General features: G+C 45.1%; 1 protein-coding gene across 1 annotated transcript in view; it reads right to left on the bottom strand.

Annotated features, from left to right (window-relative positions):
* The window catches only part of LOC139355920 (SH3 domain and tetratricopeptide repeat-containing protein 1-like), a 45,078-nt gene that overhangs the window by 17,454 nt on the left and 11,950 nt on the right, over positions 1–15,674 (bottom strand). The window contains exons 3-5 of the mRNA XM_071068626.1: positions 8,776–9,824; positions 585–634; positions 339–456 (exon numbers count right to left, since the gene is read on the bottom strand). The gene's annotated coding sequence lies outside the window, so the exon portion shown is untranslated. The remainder of the gene's footprint in view (positions 1–338; positions 457–584; positions 635–8,775; positions 9,825–15,674) is intronic.

The raw sequence follows: 15,674 nt of genomic DNA, 5'->3' as shown, positions 1-15,674 counted from the left end.
AATCTGAGCCACTTCTGGTTCCAAGCAGTTTGGATGAGCGATATTCAACCCGCATTTTTTTTTTTTCCTCTAATGAAGGAAATTAAAAATGAGGACTGAGCAAAGTCATTCAATCCATACTAAAGTCACTCAATAGTTTAATTAGTACCCATTTAAAGTTAAGTGCTACCCACAGATATCTAAAAGGATGAACAAATACATGCCTATAATCCCAGAACTTTAGAAGGCCGAGGCGGGAGGATCATCTGATGTCAGGAGTTCAAGACCAGCCCGGCCAGCATGGTGAAACTCCATCTCTACTAAAAATGCAAAAATTAGCCAGGCGTGGTGGCGCATACCTGTTATCCCAGCTACTCGGGAGGCTGAGGCATGAGAATCACTTCAACCTGGGGGGAGCACGTTGCAGTGAGTCGAGATCACACCACTGTACTCCAGCCTGGACCACAGAGCAAGACTCTGTCTCAAAAAAAAAAAAAAGGAAAAAATAAAACTAATTTAAATTGTGTTTTCACATGGAGCCCATGTTCCCAGAACACAAGCCCTGCTCTATGCTCCAAAGGGTGCCCCTTTATCTTAATACTCACCATATTCCATGGCAGCCATTGGTGCGTGTCTGTCCATCGCACTAGACTTCCTGCACATGAGGCAGGGATCATATATTATTACCTTTCTGCCCCAATGTCTGGCCTAGAAGACACTCAGTAAATGATTACTGAACTAAGTCAGTTACTAAGACATTTAAACTTGTATTAACAAAATTGATTTAATAATTTTGCCAATGCAGTGTTCATACCACACAGCTTAAATCTCAACCTGCGGATTCATCTTGTGTTCTGCTAGATTATCACCTATTAACATTCAGGAGGCACCAAGTATGTGCTAGGCATTACTAATTGCTGGGGACCTAGCAGTGGCAAAACAACATTCCTTGTTCAAAGAGAAGTTCTAGTATAAAGAGGAATAGAAGGAACAGGCTAGATTAATGAGAGAGCTAAGAAAAGGACAGGCTGCTGTGGGAAGCACCTGGTCTTGTCTGGATGGTACATAGTTAACGAAGTCTGAGTGCTTCATATAGCGTAAGATCATCTCCTCCAAAGAAGCTAATGAAGCTTTGATTCCCCAGTAGCAGAAGTCACCACAAAGGTGCCCACAGCCACGTGCTTAGTGTAAGAAGTGAAACCAACCAAACTAACAAAGCTCCAACTTCCAGAGGCAACGGTCCAACTATGAAATCCTCTGGCTATGTTCAATTGAAATTCAAGGTATTCAAGAGGCCAATATTTAAGTGATAAATTAACCCAACCACTTAAAACTAAAGTAGTCTTTGGTTCAAGGGGTAAGGGTATACTACCTTTTACAAATTTATTAGCTCTTAATATTTACATTTAAATATGATGAAGATGGTAGTTACTATGTGTTAGGCACCAAACTAAGCACTTTACACACACATTTGCACGATCCTGTGAGATGATAATGACCCCTTGTCATCCCATTTCATAGATGAAAGTCAGGTTTATATAAGCTTAAAAACTTGCCCCAAATGACACAGCTAGTTAGCAAAACCCAGGCAGCCTGACTCCATAGGCCTTGTTTAAAGAAGTAATATTTATAAACTGTCCAGCACAGTGGTGGTGCAAACAAGAGTTCCATAAATGCCTAAAGGGTACTTCATACCCAAAATCGTTTCCCGCCAATCAAACTAGACTTACTCTGGTTCTGCATAACCAACTGTCAAATTATTGTTCCATGAAGAAAAGGTGGAATGGGTAGAGATCAGAATAGAGTGAATAACTGGTAAATATACTTCATGACAGGTAGTAACAGGATGTGGCATTTAGGCTATTTCCACATTTGTTTGCATAACACTTTTTTCACAGTTCTAAAGCACAAGAACCATTCTAAGCTGGTGAAAGCATAAGGCATGTCTATGATCCAGGACTCCAATTCACTGTGGATCAGTGGATCTCAACCTTTACAGTATATCAGAATCACCTGGGGGTTTTTAACAGCACTATAGCTGCCCAGGCTCCATTCCTGCAGATTCTATTTCAACTAGTCTGGAGTAAGCACGCATGCATTTTTCACAGCCCCCCAGATGCAGCTAGGTTTGCAAACCACTGTCCAAGATGCTCTCACACTTCTGCTCAGTTCAACACGCACTCACTGAGATTCTAAGCACTAGGAATCAGGGTAAGTTAACAAGTCAGGCTCCACTCCCTAATAATATTGGCAAAGAAACCAATATCAGAGATTTATTTCAGTCCAAACCAAATAAATTGCCGGGTGAAAAAAATGACCTGGCATAGTTTGCCACACAAAACTTCCTGTATCTTCCCAGTCAGTAGCCTAGAGACTGACTCTGAGCCATGAGAATTCAGAATCAGGGCAAAATGCCAGTCTGAGGCATCTGCCACACTCCTAGCACACCCCCAAAAGCGCCCAGCTACATTTCACATCCACTGTCCTAACAGGGGTCGAAATAGGGAAGAGCAGTGCAATACAGAAAACAGAGCCCGCTGGGTGGCAAAAGGCTGGGAAATTCAAGTCCTAGTCCTGCTACCAATCGCTCTGGTCACTTCTCTCTGGTCCTGGTGTGGCCAACAGTTACATGAGAGGGTGAGGCATAAAAACACAGATGTCAGGCAAGCTCCAGCATCCAAAATACATAGAAATTAAAAAGCATTAAGGTGATATCAAGGAATGTATGCCATCAACCAGAAAAGTAACTGAAATATTCCTTTTCCCATTCTTAAGAAATCAAAAGTGGAAGCAGAAAATTGAGCAATCAGCCTATCAAGTTGACTGGGGCAACAGAATACACTCATGGATTCTGCTCACAACATCGGGGGTGACAGACCAAAAGAAGAACCACAGAGCGTCCCTCTCTCCTCGGTCCACCCATGCTACCAGCACGTGAGTGCGTCCACATGCAGCGCCCAGTCTACTGTTCCACCGACGCCAGCGTCCACTCTCTGCAAGCCTACTAAGTGCCACATGTGCTATGATGCTCCCTCATCTCATCACCATAGACATCCCTGCTGGAGGTGAGTATGTGACAGATGAAAATCACGGAGGCCTAGGGAGGTTGAGACCCGCATTCCCACTGCGGTGAGGGCGTGCTTGAGAGGAACCCCACGGCTGGGCGTCCATGCTGCTCTCCTCAGTAATCACTCCCGGACCAGAGCAGCGAGGGAGAATTTTCTTCCTCTCACTATTTTCAGCCCCTTGGCTGACCCACCATTCCCCAGAAAGCTATCGAGTTCTGGCAGCTCTGAGGCCACAAAGCCATAAACGCAGGGGACACACAGCCCATCTGTCTCGAACGGGTCTTTTCCTTGTCATGCTGGTCATTTCTAAGAGAAGATGGGTTAAGAAAGACTTGGCAAGTTACCACGAAATGAACCCTCCACTCCTCCCTGGGGGAAGGCTGACTAGCGAGCAGTCAGGCCGGCTTTCTTCCCCTACTCCCTGCATTCCTGTCCCTAAGGAGCCACAGACAATCCCACCAAATATAGGCAGGAGACAGCCACCTCCTTCCTACAGCTGGAGGGGGGAAGGGTCCTCTCGGGCCTTTCTAACTGCATGAAAACCAAACTGGGAGTTGTACTGACTCGGGCCTCACCCATGTTGCAGGCATGTACAACACAGGTGCCCAGTGGTATCATCAGGCAGAACTACGAATGTGCTTTCCATCGTTTTCATACAATGATTCCAGAACCGCTATCCACACAGCTCCACGTCTCACACATACGACGTGCTTCATGGATTACACAGCATATTCACCAAGCCCCTCATCCGCTCCTCCCAGCAGCCTTGTGTAATACCTTGAGTGTGCTTCTTCATCGCCATTTCTTAAGAAATGGAGTTTCTGAGGTTATGAAACCAAAACTTTCCCAAGAACATCCAGCTAGTGTTAGAACCAGGATATGAGGGCTTCTGATTCTAGAAACAGTATTTGTGCCACTGTTCCACATGGGCCCCTCCAGGGATTTCTGCCTGATCTTGAAATGCAGACAGGAAATCCATCTCTCTACAGTCCTGGGGTTCCCTATAGACAAGAAGTCACACTTCTAACAGAAAGCTTATACTTTTTTGGAAGACTACCTGGGATATTTCTTTTAAGTTAGTTTGTTCATGTTTTGGAAAGATTGTTCCAATGACAATGCGGGGCATGAAGTGTAGAAAGGATTCCATAATGAGGCAGAGAAACAATTCGGGGGCTCTTACAACAGTTCAAATGAGGCATGAGGCGCAACCAGAAAGGACAGAGGGAAAATGCATTGGAAAGAAATGCAAAATGAAATCCACTCAGACCCAGGATGGAAAAAGGGGGATTAAGCATGATGGTGGTTTCTAGTTTGAAAGACTGATGACCAACGATGTCATTAACTACTGCAGAGTGGTATCTGGGGCCTGGGTGCACCAGTTTGTTTAACCATTCACCTGCTGAGCAGTCTCCGGGCTGTTTCCAGTTTCTAGCCTTCATGATGAAGCAGGAGAATCACTTGAACCCAGGAATTCCAGACCAGCCTGAGCAACAGAGGGAGGCCCTGTCTCTTCAAAAAATTTTAAACATTAGCTGGGCATGGTGTTGTACACCTGTGGTCCCAGCTACTTGGGAGGCTGAGGTGGGAGGATCTCTCCAACCTATGAGGCTGAAGTTGCTGTGAGCCATGATCGCACCACTACATTCCAGCCTGGGAGAAAGTGAGACTTTGTCTCCAAAAAAAAAAAAAAAAAAAAAAAAAAATGCTAGAGCATCACCCATATTAAAGACAGGTATTGTCTTTTTGAAAATTTAATTACAGTTATGTAATGGACATGTAAAATGTCCACTTTGAAAGCTTGAAAAATATATAACTCTAAGTATTCTTACCTTAAAATTCTGATTCCTACCTAAGATATCGCATACTGTTTACATAAGTATCACAATGTCTGGACAACAACTAAAAATGTGTACGAGGGAGAAAAATGAGCATGTATGCCTATTAATTGAGATATATTTCCCCCTTATTACATGAAAAAGTCATCACAGCAAACCCCTGTGACTGTATCTAAAGCAAGCCTACAGTTTTACTTCTCTGTATTACAAAATGCAAGGCTAAAATTCAAATACTAAACATTTCCTGAAGCCAAGGGTAGTTTACTTAAAATAAATGCCTAGGGTCTATATCAAAAATATGAAAAAGCTAGCTACTTCATAGCCATTCCAATCTAAGTTCAGCTTTTTTTTAATTGACACATAATTGTGTACTGTACATACATATGGAGTACACATAGTGATGTCATAATACATGTAATGTATGTGATCAGTGTAATTAGCATATCCACCATCTCAAACATTTATCATTTCTTTGTGTTGGTAACGTTCAATACCCTTCCTCCAATTATTTGGAACTATATATTCTTTTTTTTTTTTTTTTTTGAGAAAAAGTCTTGCTCTCTGTATCCCAGGCTGGAGTGCAGTGGTGTGATCTCAGCTCACTGTAACATCTGCTTCCCAGGTTCAAGCTATTCTCCTGCCTCGGCCTCCCTGGTAGCTGGGGTTACAGGCACCCACCACTATGCCCGGCTAATTTTTGTATTTTTAGTAGAGATGGGGTTTCTACCACGTTGGCCAGGCTGGTCTCAAACTTCTGACATCAGGTGATCCACTCACCTCAGCCTCCCAAAATGCTAGGATGACAGGCATGAGCCACCGCGCCCAGCCTGAAACTATATATTGTTGTTAACTACAGACATCCTATGTTATAGAACACTAGAACTTATTCCTATCCAGCTATAATTTTGTATCCTTTAACAAATTTCTCCCTATCTCCCTCTTCCCCCACCCTTCTCACCCTCTAGGATCCTCTGTCTACTTCCAACTTTCATGAGATCCACTCTCTTTTGCCTTCCACATAAGAGAACATGTGCCGTGTAACTTTGTGTCTCTGGCTTATTTCATAATATCTTCCAGTTCCATCCACATTGTTGAGAATAACAGGACTTCATCCTGTGTTATGGCTGAATAGTACTCCACTGTGTATAAAGACCACATTTTCTCTATCCATCATCTGCTGTTGGACACCGAGGCTGATTCCATATCTTGGCTATGGTGAACAGTGCTGCAGGAAACACACAGGCGCAGAAGCCCCTCCGACACTGATTTCCTTTTCTTTGGGTATCTACACTGTAATGAGACTGCTGGATCACACTGTAATTTTATTTGTAGTTTTCTGAGGACCCTCCATACTGTTTGCCATACTGGGTGCCCTAGCTTACTCACTCTTATTCTTTTTTCTCTTTCAGACAGAGTCTCACTGTTGCCCAGGCTGGAGTACAGCGGTGGAAATTGGCTTGCTTACTGTAGCATCCGCCTCCCGGGTTCCAGTGGTTCTCATGCCTCAGCCTCCCGAGTAGCTGGGATTACGGGCGCCCGCCACTGCACCCGGCAAATTTTTGTATTTTTTAGTAGAGATGGGGTTTCACCACGTTAGCCAGGCTGGTCTTGAACTCCTGGCCTCAAGTGAACCACCCACCTCAGCTGCCTAACAGTGCTGGGATTACAGGTGTGATCCACCACTCCCAGCTAATTTTTGTGTTGTTACTAGAGACGGGGTTTCACCATGTTGGCTAGGCTGGTTTCAAACTCCTATCATCAGGTGATCTGCCTGACTCGGCCTCCCAAAGCGCTGGGATGTCAGCGTGTGCCCCATGCCCAGCCTGCTGCCCTAGTTTACACCCCCCTACAGTGTGTAAGAGCTCCCTTTTCTCCATATCTTCACCAGCACTTGTTATTTTTTGTCTTTTTGGTAATACCCATCCTAACAGGTGAGATGATACCTCACTGCGGTTTCTGATTTGCATTTCTCTGATTATAAGTGATACTGAGCATTTTTTTCACATATTTTTTGGCCATTTGTATGTCTTTCTTCAGGAAATGTCTGTTCGGTTGGGTGTGGTGACACAAACCTGTAAGCCCAGCACTCACAACGCTAAGGCAGGAGGACAGCTTGAGCCTAGACCAGCCTAGGCAGCATAACAAAACCCTCGCTCAAAAACAAAAAAAAAAAGAAAAGAAAAGAAAAAGAAATGTCTGTGTCTGTTCAGCTTTTTGATCTCCAAAAATTAAGAGCCCATTTTGGAATCCGAAGACCTGCCTGATTGAGAAACAATCTGTGTTTGGTTCTACTCTGCTACTTCCTATGTGACTTTGGGAAGTTCCCTTAGCCACTTTGAGCTCAACTTCCTCAACATTAACCAGGAATAAGTAGCACCTGCCTCTGCTGGTTAACGCTGAGGACTGAAAGGAGAACCTCCACAACGCCACTTGACGATGCCGCCTGGCGGAAGCCCCTCAATGTGGGACTGGTAGGATCATCTGAAACCAAATACAACTTTCCTTTCCACTGTCCCAGGCTCACTCTGCATGCAATAAGCAAGGAATAGCGAAAAAAGGAAACCAAAATAGTTGCTTAATTTTTAATGAGAAATTTTATAAAGAGGGGGTGGTGGCAAAATAGGAGGGAGAGGAGGGGAAGGAAAAGCAGCCGGTCACAAGTTCTAGTCCAGGGCTCATCCCCGGCCTCCTCACTCAGGCAATCACCAGTCCCCACCTCCTGGGGAGGGGTACTTTCTCCGCTGGCTTCACCTACAGGAAAGGCACTGCCACAGGTGTTCAGAAACCAGGAGCACCTTGAAATGGGCAATGTGCTTTGGGTAGGAGACCTACAATTTCCCCAAAGAAACCACGGCACAAAAGTGACCCACATAGGAGGGACCAATGGCTGTAAATACTTGGTGGCAAAAACTGATGTCATACCTTCTGTACAGGAGGCACACACCCAAATAAAACTTGCCAAAATAGCAGAGAAAAAAATACAGCAGACATCCAGTGCCATTCTGTTACAAAAATATTTATATCCCAAAGCCAGGGACCTCTCTGGAACACTGTCTTTATTTCCACGTTTCATGGAAGATGTTTGAGTGCACCCACGTGTGTCTCAACAAGCTTCCAGTCCCTGCTCTAAACCCTGTGGCTCCTCAGCAAAACCCAAAAACAAGTATCAGTTTTCCTTCCAAATGGGAAATTTCCTGACCTAGCGAAACCAGCATCAAATCCACTTATTACGAGACAGCTGATTACAGGCGAAGTCCTCTAGTCCAGGATGACTCCCCTCCTGCAGGAGCAGGAAGGATGGGCATAGCAGTGGCCTGCCAGACCACATCTCCAGGCAGTTTGAAACCATGGCTGCTCAGGTGAGCCATGATAAAAATCAAAACCAAGTATCTCTGAAAAGTGTACATGTCAAGAACCAGACCTTGGACCAGACTCAGCAGAAATGAATGTTGCAAGGTTTGTTCAGAGACCTCCTCCCCATGCCCCCTCTCCCCGGGACCTCCCTCCTTGCACTAGGGGCCCAGGGCCAATGGACCGCTCCCTTACCTCTAGCCCAGTGCATTTTCAGGACCAGCTCCCAGACTGTACCAGACCCTGAAATGTATTCACTGAATGCACTATTTCTTGAAATGATCGTAAATCACCTGATTATAACAACAATTGTATTAAAAGTGTTCTCTCTCTCCCGCGGGAATCGTGCCATGAGTTTGAGCACGCAGCTTTGCTTCTCTCTACTGCAATTCTATCATTTGCAAAATGTTAACAATTACTGTGTTCACCCATAGCATTGTTGTAAAAAGCCTTAAGACCCACTTCATGTAGCCTGCCTGGAGCACAGACCCTGTCACATGGTAAATGCCCACTGAAGGTGAGTTATCTGTAGCTATTATTACCTAGTACTACAGCGAACAAAAGGAGTCGATCAGGTCTCATCGTATCACCATGAAAGGATGTCCATGTAGACTGCGGAGTGGGAGTAGGGGAACTCAATGTTTATCAGGTACTATTTTGTTTTTTACAATGTGTACATGTATCTTTGTAGGTACACTGGAAAAGATCTGGAAGGAAATACACCCAGTGTTAATAGTGACTACCCCAAAGACACATTCATCCAAACACACAACAGAAAAACACTCACCATCTTTCTGTCTTCCAAATCATTTGAACTATTTTCAATAAGCATCTATGGCTTTTGTAAAGTTTTTGAAAGGAATTTATTGCAATTTTTTTCTGGAGAAACAAGCAGGAGCATGAAAAAGGTAGAAACAGAAGGTAAAATGGAATGGGACTCAATGGAATTGAGTCCCAGCCAGGCTCAGCAATCACACGAACCACACACCTCTCACTACAACTCAACACCAGCTCTCTCTTCTCTTGGTCCAATGGCCCAAGACTTAGAGATAAAATATTTATTGTGATCACATCAATCACACCAAGGAGCTTGGAACCACCCTTTCAAACTCCTCTGGTTCTGTGTACCTGCCCGGGGCTGTTAGCTTTCCTCCTGTGTCTTTGGCTGGCCTGTAATCCCCTAGTGGTGGAAATGCACCCGGACACTTAGCCATCATCCCCACAACACTCAGCACCGCATAGAGACCAGGGCAGTGATGCCCACTCGGACTGTGATTCTACTTATAAAGCAAAGGACCAGGGGCCAGATGCGACTTGTCTTTGGTAACTTACCAGCTGTTGCTTGAACCGGAACAAAGCCAGGTCTCCTGATGCCCAGAAAAGAGCTAGTGCCTGTCCCACTAGAAATGTGGTGAAAATGTTTTGCTTGCTGTAAAAAGATGCACTACTGGAGAATATGAGTGCAACTTCTCATGGAGCCACTCAGCCCAGATCACTAGGAAACAGGGCAGCCGGATGAGACACTCGGCCCAGGTCACCAGGAAACAGGGCTGCCGGATGAGACACTAAGCCCGTCCACCGGAAAGGAAATCTGGTTGGGCAGCAGAGCGAAATTCACACAGGTTACTCCAGCCCAACGGCAGCAACAACATGAACCAAACAAAAAATACCTGACTGGAAAGCCGTAGCCTGGCTAGCAAATTCGAAACAGAGCCACAATTCTAGCAGCACATATCACTGCAACACAGAACTTCAGTCAGTGTGCACACACTTTAAGTAGAAATGTAAAATGCCCATGTTTTTGGAACAAGCGGTCTATTTGTGTGTGTGTGTGATGTCAAACAAAATAGCTCAGAAGAAACTGTTGGCAAGGAAATAGAAATAGGCGCCCTTACACATTGACAGTGAGATAACGGTATGGCCCTAACGGAAGGGAATCGAGCAACACCCATCAACATTTAAAATGTGCAGAACCCTGGATCCCACAATTCCATTTCTAGCAATGCATCCTATGAACATATTCACGCAAATATGCAAGAATTACGTACAACTCAGCACTGATTAATCCAAACGGTTGGGAACAACCTAAATATTTACCAGTGAGGAACTGGTGGAGAACAGTATTTATCTTATGCCGACATCTGTGTTTTTAAAAAGAAGATACATAGGCTGGGCGCAGTCGCTCACACGTGTAATCCCAGCACTTTGAGAGGCTGAGGCAGGTGGATCACGAGGCTAAGATATCCAGACCATCGTGGCCAACATGGTGAAACCCTGTCTCTACTAAAAATACAAAAATAATCTGGGCATGGTGGCGCACGCCTGTAGTCCCAGCTACTCAGGAGGTTGAGGCAGGAGAATCGCTTAAACTCAGGAGGTGGAACTGGTAGAGAACAGTATTTATCTTATGCCAACATCTGTGTTTTTAAAAAGGGCTGAGGTCACGCCAGCCTGGTGACAGAGCAAGACTCCATCTTGGAAAAACATACAAGCAAACAAACAAACAAAACTGACAACAGTGGTCACAGAGCAGTGATGAGAGTAGGACTGCCTTTCACTCTCCAGGACCTTTTGAATGTCGCTCATATTATATATTCAAAATATATGACTACAGTAAATATTTTCAAAGTAACTACGAAAAACTGGGGAAATAATAATAATATCTAACACACAGGACTGCTGCATAATTAAAGGATGAAAAATTTTAATCACTATCAGAGTTCAAAGGAAGAAAGATTAATTCTACCTTGGATGTCAGAGCAGGGATCATGTAAAAGAAGTATTTCAAGTCTTGAAGGATGGAGAAGATATAAAGAGGCAGAAGTGTGGAGATGATGTCCCAGATGGAGATAAGAACATAGGCGAAGAAGATGAAGAGATGAGAAGGTCTAAATTCTAAGTGCAGCTCTCAGGCTGGGCTTCAGAACAGGGCTTAGGCAACAAGCTGGGGTGCAAGGCTGATGGCGGGAATGGAAACACTGAAACCCAAACTTCCGTATCACTCCCGGATCATGAGCCTTGAATGCCAAGCCAGGGAACCCGTCCTTGATCTTAACAATGAAAAATCACTGGGCTGGCTGTGGCGGATCATGCCTGTAATCCAGTGCCTTGAGAGGCTGAGGTGAGAGGACTGCTTGAGGCCAGGAGTTTGAAACCACTCTGGACAACACAGCAAGACTTCGTCCTTACGAAAAATTTAAAAATTAGCTAGGCAGGATAGTACACCTGTAGTCCCAGCTACTCAAGAGGCTGAGGTGGGAGGATCACTTGAGCCCAGGAATTTAGGGTTACCGTGAGCTGTGATGGCATGCCTGCATTCCAGCCTGAGCAACAGAGCAAGGGCATGTCTCAAAAATAAAATAAAATGAAATAAAATCACTAAACGTTTGTAGAGACATAAAGTATAAAATCATACCGTATATGATTTAATCCAGATATATAATATAAGTTCAAAGAGGAAAAGAGAAATTAGGAAGCTGTTATAAGAAGACAAGACTCAACTAAGACATGAGCAAACGCCCTGGGCTCACAGCGCTGTCTTTATATAAAGGAATGAACTACCACATTTATTTTCATGGCATCACCAACTTAGATACAGGCTACAGTATTCTGGAACCATCTCTGTATCAGTCAAATCACATGGCCATAATACCATAGGCAAATACCATAAAAAACACCATAGGCTGTGTGGTTTAAACATTAGTTTATTTCTCACAGCTCTGGAGGCTGGAAGTCCAAGATCAAGGTGTCGGCCAACTCAGTTCCGAGACAGGGACCTCTTCCTGGCTTGCAGACAGTCACCTTTCTTCTTGTTTCCTCACACCAGGGCAGTGGGAGCTCTCTGCTTTCTCTTTTTTTTTTGAGACAGAGTCTCCACTCTGTCACCACGCTGGAGTGCAGTGGCACATTCTCAGCTCACTGCAACCTCTGACTCCCTGGTTCAAGCAACTCTCCTGCCTCAGCCTCCCGAGTAGCTGGGATTACAGGTACATGCCACCACACCCAACTAATTTTCATATTTTTAGTAGAAACAGGGTTTCAGGATGGTCTCAATTTCCTGACCTCGTGATCTGCCCACCTCAGCCTCCCAAAGTGCTAGGATTACAGGTGTGAGCCACCACACCCAGCCTGGTTTCTTTTCTTCTAAGGGCACTAATCCTGTCAGACCAGGGCCCACGCTCATGACCTCATCTAACCCTAATCATCTCCCAAAGGTCCTATCCCCTAATGCCATCACACTGGCAGTTAGGGCTCCAGTACAAGAATCTGGGGGAGACATAAACATTCAGTTTATAACAATGTCTTTTCAATCCTGTTGAAAAAAGCAACCAAATGAGTAGGCGAAGAAGTACCTTATATGTAAACAAGTCAGGACTTTTCATATTTCTGCTAATACATTAAGGTCAATTTAAAATGTCTGATAACAAGAGTCAGAAGCAGAGATAAATGAAAGTTAGTTACTCTGCATTTTAGGCCCAAATTGAGTTGTCTTCCAATGACATTGCGGCACAAAGAACACTGCTTTCTATTCCTGGTTTTGCCACCAAAGAAGCTGAAACATTTCCCTGTATTTCCGTTTATCTTGAAAATCACTGGGCTGATCTAGCAGACCTCCAAGGTCCCTTCCATTCACAAATTCCACAAATAACTTCCTACCAACAGAGGCTACACAAATAAACTACACTGATGAAGGGGAAAGCTAACACCAGCAAACAATGAGATGCACACAAGACAAGACGTATAGAGAAGTGGATCAACCACAAACCGGTGGACGATGAGCCAGCGGGGAATAAAAACACATTCCCTAACGATGGACAGACAGGCAATGGCGCCGAGGTAGTATTGTTGAAGATTTCCTATTTTATATCTTCAAGATAAATGGCCCAATTGTTTATATTCATTCTGATTAAATGTGAACGTGAAAACTTCCTCCAGGGGACACAGACATCTAAAAAGTTCCCAATGTATCCAATTTGTCATTTGATATTTTTACTGACAAGAAAAATGAGGGACTGAATATACAAACAGACCATGCCTGATCATATGTATAAAGACAGAACTCAGACCACAACCGGTAGCTGCCCACCCGGGAAACCAATCCCCTATCTACAGTCAACAGCCAGGAGACCAGCCAGGCTAGCACATCAGACCGGAAGCCAGACTGCTCTCTCTCCACAACCCAGAAACTAAACCACGACTCTGTCCCACGTGGCCAGGATTTGACTCAAAACTGACAGCCACCCTAATTTTGGCCCCTATTTCCAGTTAGGATAATTCAGAGAAAGCCATATATGCCCCTAACCAATCACATAAGACACCCCACTTCTGCACAGCCGCCTCCAGCCCCCACAACAGCCTCCACTGGGAGCCGTTCTTTTCCATCCTGAAGCTTCCCCACTCCTCATCTGCCACTCACTGCCATGTCAGTCTCTGCCACACGCAAGTGACAGTGTCGACTCCATTGCCACAGCAGCTCTGAGAAAGTTGCCTCTGCCTGTCTCATGTGGGCAGCCTTCCTTTATTTCCCCCAAAGAATAAGTCTTAAATGAGGGGCTTCTCTCCATATGGCCAAGCTATACAATTCAGAAGCCCAGCATGGCAGATTCCAAGCCTGGAAAGACCGTACACCCCTCAGGTCCTCTTTCCACAAAACACAGCTTCCTTGAGTTCCTCAGTCACTCCCCACCAACCAGGGAAGGAACCACGTGTTATGGAAAGATCAAGGGCCTTGAAGTCAAACTTCTGAGTTCATCAAGTACTTCATTTTTCCACTTAAATTACATGGCCTTGGCCAGGTGTGGTGGCTCACACCTGTAATCCCAGCACTTTGGGAGGCTGAGTTGGGCGGATCACCCAAGGCTGGGAGTTCAAGACCAGCCTAACCAACATGGAAAAACCCCATCCCTACTAAAAATACGAAATCAGCCTGGCGTGGTGGCACATGCCTGTCTTCCCAGCTACTCCGGAGGCTGAGGCAGGAGAATCACTTGAACCTGGGAAGCAGAGGTTGTGGTGAGCCGAGATCGTGCCATTGCACTCCAGCCTGGACAAGAAGAGCAAAACTCTGTTTCAAAAAAAAAAAAAAAAAAGACGGGACCTTGAACAATTTTCTTAACTTGTCTAAGCCTCTATCTTCATCTTCAGTAAAATAATTTTACCTCTAAGATTGCATTCAATGGAATCCCACATGTAAAACAGCTGACAAATATTAGGGGCCCAACAGCTGTGCGCTCCTACTGCCGCCCCACTTTACCCCAAGGGAGAAGCGCAAGATGTCCAGAAAAAACCTGTTGATCCCTATACCTCAGTAACCTGTGTTCACACAAGGCACAGTGGGATCCAGACTTACCAGGGTCACCCAAATACAAGACATGTTTTCATTTTTCAACTTAGGTACACATGGCTTCTAACGTTCACCATGTATGATCCATAATTTAGAAGAGATTTTCCTACACTACCCCGTGGTTCTATTTTAGCAGACTCAGATGTGCCATAATAGTTCACTCTCTTAAGCCCTCTTCAGTATCAAAAACAAAACTTTAACCTGTAACACAGTTATCAGCAGTGAAAGTGGAAAAGGTACCTATGAGTCAAAATGACCCTCTGCCCCGCCCCGCCCTACAAAAAGCTGTTCAGGAGGATTTGGGCTGCTTATGAGAATGCTGTCTGTATTCCCAGGGACAGACAAATGCCTACGCTGGTTAGAAGCTGCAATGCTCAGCCTCCAGGGTAGAAAGCTCCCCACACCCGCTACCCAAGGAGAAGAGAAGCAAATAGGGTGGCCAGGCTCCAGGACGTGGACTGTGTAGTGTGGTTTCTGCAGTCCAGGTCACTGCCATGGGTGAAGTTTTTCCTTCCTTCTTTTCCACCCAAGTGGCCAAGGTCCTACGGCTGCTGTAGGGTCTCTTCCCTAGAATGCGCCAGCCCAGCCATTCCCTTTCCCTCTTTTCATTTTTTCTTTTTTTGAGATGGAGTCTTACTCTGTCACCAAAGCTGCAGTGGAGTGGTGCAATCTTAGCTCACTGCCACCTCTGCCTCCCAGGTTCAAACAATTCTCCTGGCTCAGCCTCCCTGGTAGCTGGGGTTACAGGCGCCCACCACCACGCCCAGCTAATTTTTATATTTTTAGTAGAGACGGAGTTTCTACTTGTTGGCCAGGCTGCTCTCGAACTCCCGACCTCAGGTGATCCACCTGCCTCGGCCTCCCAAAGTGCTGGGATTACAGACATGAGCCACCGCATCTGGCTGAGTCAGCCCAGCCATCCTGACTTTTTGTTCTGGCAAAATTACTCTCTTCCACGTCTACCTTCCAAGTAGCTAAATCAGAGATCCGGCCTTGGGGCAGGCTGGAAGAATCCCTGATTTTGGTCCTCAAGGGGTCCTACCAGGGTCTGGGACAATTCCAAGACTTGTGTTCTTAAAGAGGAAAGAAGCCTCACAT

The sequence above is a fragment of the Macaca nemestrina genome, chromosome 8, assembly GCF_043159975.1.
Source record: "Macaca nemestrina isolate mMacNem1 chromosome 8, mMacNem.hap1, whole genome shotgun sequence".
NCBI classification, from domain to species: Eukaryota; Metazoa; Chordata; class Mammalia; order Primates; family Cercopithecidae; genus Macaca; species Macaca nemestrina.
The sequence above is the reverse complement of the archived record's forward strand: the minus strand, read 5'-3'. Positions and strand labels throughout refer to the sequence as shown.